The sequence below is a fragment of the Crocodylus porosus genome, unplaced genomic scaffold, assembly GCF_001723895.1.
Source record: "Crocodylus porosus isolate Cpor-Errol unplaced genomic scaffold, CroPor_comp1, whole genome shotgun sequence".
Classification (NCBI taxonomy): domain Eukaryota; kingdom Metazoa; phylum Chordata; order Crocodylia; family Crocodylidae; genus Crocodylus; species Crocodylus porosus.
The window spans coordinates 43,104,965-43,109,859 of record NW_017728906.1 but is presented as its reverse complement, the minus strand read 5'-3'; the positions used below and the strand labels follow the sequence as shown (position 1 = coordinate 43,109,859).

Below are 4,895 nucleotides of genomic sequence, written 5' to 3'. Positions count from 1 at the left end.
CCACCACCCAAGGCCCATAACTTACCTATAGCAGCAGCAGCAGCAGCAGCAGCAGCAGGAGTGGAGTGCTCTGAGCCATGGCAGCAGGACCTGGCCTGGCACGCAGTCCCTGCATGCTGCGCTGGGTCCTGCCACCAAGGGCCTGGCCTGGCTGGGCAGCAGAGGGGCCCCAGGGTCAGGACCCAGCTGGGTGTGGTGCACAGTTCCCACACCAGGTCCTGCCTCTGCCCCACTGCGGTGCAGTGGGACCCGGGCCAGCCCCGTGTGGCTCGCTAGTTCGGCTTTGCACTAGAGCAGGTCACACAGCTCCGGGAGGCATGGGTCTGTGCGCCACATGGGGCTGGGCCAGGTCCATACCCCCCCGCAGCCCCAGGGACATCCTCCCTGCCACTCCCCAACCTCCCCCACATCCTGCTGCCACCCCTCACCCACCCACACACATGAACGCAACTCCCCCCCCCACACACACACACACACACTTGCCTTGGACAACACCAGGGGCTGGAGTCAGCAAGAGAACAAAGAGACACTGTGGCTGACACCAGAGTGTCTCTTTTGGAGGACTGACTCCCTGGCATGGTCTGGCACTGTGCCTTGCTCTGCTCTTCTGTGGAGCGGTTTTTTCAGACCCCTGGATATCCAGGGGTCTAATTTTCTCCCTATGCTGCAAACTTGCAGCACAGGGAACCTTTTTTCATTCCTGCATGTGCCTCTTGCCCTGCCTGAAAGGAGTTTGAGACGGGGCAAGCAGCATGTGTGTGTTCGTCTGGATGCGCCCTATGAGATCTCATTGGGACGTTAGGCATCTTAAAGTTACACCACTCCAGTGCAAGTTTATCCCTGGATCCATCTTGCCCAGCTTGCATTCCATTAATGTGTGGCTGCTCCCCATACATGAGCTGTCCAAGTTTCAGTCTTCCAACATCCCAAAATGCAGTGTCCCCTTCTCCCATCCTCCTATTCCGTATGGAAAAAAATTTCTATCTCCTGAACTCTACTGCCTAGGGTTCTGGCACCAAGTCAACTCCCCCTCCTTGGGGTGTGGCCTTCCCACCACCAGGGTGCAACCCCATGCAAACAGCCTGCAGAGCACATGACAGCTAGCCAGGTCACAGGGCATGGCCTGGTTCTAGGGTGGGAGGGGAGAAGGTAGGGGGCTGGATCAGGTCCACATGAGGTGGGACTTCCTTTACCATGGCAGGGGCAGCAACTCCCACAAAAGCACCTTCCTTCTCTTGCTGCTCCCACCTCCTAGCCACCCCAGGAAGCACAACCCACACCCCAATCCCAAATTATTAAAATATGAGACCCTTTTTTAAATTTACTGCCTCTATTTCATTTTAAATTATTTTTTTCCTTACTTCTTTTTATTTTATTCTTCAGTGGCTGACCTCCCCCCACCATTTCCTTTTCACCTGCCATTTCATTACCCACCTCCATCCTATTAATTCTCTGCCTCCCAGCTTCATGTTCCTCCTTCCTTCCCCTCAATCCATCTCTCACACCCCTGCCTAGATCAACCAGCCCTCTAGTGGCTGTACAGGTGGGGGTTAGTCAGAGAAGGTTTTAGCTTTAAGGTGCAACTGCTCCAAACTTGAGTCACCATTAACTAATCAATATTTGAGCAGCTCAAAGTCCAATGTGTAACAAGGCCCTTAACTAGAAACACTTTGTTACTTTCTATATATGCCGCTTATACCAGTATCTGCAGTTAAAATTAATTTAAATCAATTTAGTCATAAGTATGGAAGAAAACAAGAAAAGGCAGTAGCATGTCAAATATACATACCACATCTTACAGAACAGATTTATACAGCAGACACATTTTAATATTCATATACCCAAAAACTATATTCCATATTAAAATATTGAAAGACTATTAGGTTACAAAGATAAACCTGTCAACACTGGGAAATGCCACGTTTACACATCTAACCATGCAACTTTACGTTGATTATCTACTACACCCAACCTGCACAATGAATGAGGAAGCAGTCATGGAAAGAAAGTTGTATGTGAACACTTCATTAAAAATCATAATGCATATGCATAAGGAAGATGAACTAGGGATTCATGAACAACCACAACTCAGGCATTCCTTAACTTTAGTTTGCAGTCAAACAGGCAAAATAACATTATGTAAAACATCTTAACATGGGATTTCCTTGAGTTTTTTTCCTCCAAAAGAACAAAGATAAAAAAAAGGTTTTCTTAGGTGCTTTCTTATAAGGGAGTATTTAAACCACAGTTTCTTAGCACGGACTGCTACCATTTGAGCTACAGAATGAATGAGATCAGGTGGCAGCAGAATGTCATTATCCTCCAATGGCAGAATGTGCATCTAGTGCTTTATGCTGGATTCAGCTTGGCACTTTTATCTACTCTCTAGAAGTAGGTGAGGGACTACTAGAGGCATCAAATGTAGCAGGAAGGGTGAGGTGGGAGGAGGTGGAGGGGGGCATTAAGATGAAACAGGAAAGTCACACTGGGTTAGGAAGACAGACACAGGAAAGCAGCCTAACTTCTCTCTCCTCCATACTACCCTTGAAGTTAATAAATTTCTCAGCTTATGTGATACTCTCAGACTATAGTGGAAATGAGTCCCTAGAGTTGCATAGGAGGGACTGAGAGAAAGGTAGCCAAGCTGACCTCTTCCCCCACACCCCTTGCTCTTGTCAGAGCTGCTCTGGCCTGCCCAGCATAGTATCTGCCATCTCCACAGAGCAGGGGCTCGGAGAACATTTAGTGACTTCATGTTTAAGATGAGAAACGGTAATTTTTAATACTTTACAGCTGTTATAACAGAACATGTTAAAGGACTCTCTATAATGTATGGACTACAGCACGAGAAGCAATTTAGATTTTGTAGCCCATCTGACACACAGTCCCCATTACACCATCCTTCCGCTCATCCATACATTAGCCAGATGCACCAATACAATGCTATTTACTTTTTCATGTTAAAGCCAGATTCAGCCTTCCTTTATCTCTACTATGTACTGGTGTTGATAGGAAGCAACATTGTGATCTATCCTCTAGACCATATCCAGCCCATGGAGTCACTTCCTCTGGCCTACTGGGCTACCACTGGCTACTGGGAATTGGGAGCATCCTGTATCAGATCCAGTCTGCAAGGAGTCCCAAATCCAGCCCAGAGTGAGTTTGACATGCCTGCCTACAGACCCCTCTGCAGGGACTCCTACAGTAGAATGAACATTTGCCTGATGGCAAATGGAATGGGAAGCAAAGGGACAGAATTTTTTCTATTTTTCTTATATTGAACAAAAAGTCCATTACACATCCCTTATTTCTCTTCCCGCCATATATTAGAGGCCCATATTTACTACTAATAACCACTGACCATGTCTCCACTGCCTAGTCATCTGCTCTACCTGAACAGACAAACTAAACCAATCAATAAGCTAGATGACTTTTGATAGACTAGGATTTGTAAGATTTTTTTGTTATACAATTATATCAGAAGGTTCTCAAGTTGCAGTTATGAAATCTTCAATATTTAGCATGAATATACTTATTAAGGATATGACTACAACCCAGACACTGCAGTGAGTGTAACACAGTGCAGGGATCCCTAATGTCACTTTGCTACTGTTACCAGTCTAGCTGTCGCCCACTGAAGTTCAGCACAGGCTGGTTTATCCTGCTTCTTAGATAAACTGTTGGGTACAGCTGCTGTAACACATATGCTCATTTTATCCCATCTAGACAAAACTGAACAGCTTGTGACTGATAAGTTTCAGGGCCTTTTTTGCAGTTGGTTTGCCATTTCTACCAAAGGTTACTGTAATGCAGCTTAGTGCAGTGATGGACCTAATCTCTAGTCCAGTTCTGGGCAGTAGCCACTGTTACAAAAAGAAGCCAATTTAACATAATCAAGTGTAAATGTGGTAGGGCAAGGATGCTCAACCCCCAGCCCACAGGCTAGATCCGGCCCACAGAGCCAAGCCATCTGGCCTGCAGAAGTTTCCATAGGTGCACAAAGTTGATGGTGGGAGAGCAGTGACAGCAATTGCCATTCCCTTGCCACCAAATTTCTGGACTTGTAGGGAGCCCTACAGGCCAGATTGACAAGCTAGACTGACACACAGAGGTGACCCAGGCCCCAACCAGGTACACAAGGGCCGGTAGGAGCCAGCACAGGGCCCAAATTAGGTGTCATGGGGTTGAGGGAGGCAGCATGGAGTCCTGAATCAGCTGTCAGCTTGAGGCTTGATTGGACCCACACCACTCATCTGGCCTGTGGCACCAAAAAGTTAAGTACCACTGTTGCACAGATTGGAGGGTGGGGTGGTGTTAGAATAATAGAAAAATATGGCTGGGAGGGACATCAGGAGGTCACCTAGTCCAATCCCCCTGCTCAAAAGCAGAATCATCCCAGCCTACACCATCCAAATCAACCACTGCTTGTTAACCTAAACTTAACACTGAATGTTAAGTTAACCTCTCTACGTAATCTGTTCCAAGACTAAATCACGCTCACAGTTAAGAAACTTGTCCTTATAGCTAATGTAAATTGCTCTTGTCAAAGCCTTATTTTTTGTCCTGTAGACAGACAGCAACTGGTCACCATCCTCTTTATAACAACTTTCCTTTGTATAACAAACCCTTTTATATTTTATATTTGAAGACTGTTATTAAATCCCTCAACCCCATCCTCTTATCCAAACTTAAAAAAAAAAATCACAGTTGTTCCTTATATGCCATATTTTCTAAACCGCTAATAATTTTCTCTCCATTAGCCTCTTCCCATGTTGTCTACATCTTTCTACACAAAGCTGGACACCCTACTCAAAGGTGAAGCTTCACCAGGATACAAGAATGACTTCCTATACAGGATACAAGAATGACTGCCTATACCTCGCGTATGACCCTCC

The 4,895-nt window shown here is 46.1% G+C and overlaps 1 long non-coding RNA gene across 1 annotated transcript in view; it reads left to right on the top strand.

Annotated features, from left to right (window-relative positions):
* The window catches only part of LOC109305857, a 20,875-nt gene extending 16,584 nt beyond the window's left edge, over positions 1 to 4,291 (top strand). The window contains exon 3 of the long non-coding RNA XR_002099736.1: positions 4,280 to 4,291. This is a non-coding gene — a long non-coding RNA (uncharacterized LOC109305857). The remainder of the gene's footprint in view (positions 1 to 4,279) is intronic.
* Positions 4,292 to 4,895: the final 604 nt, after the last annotated feature.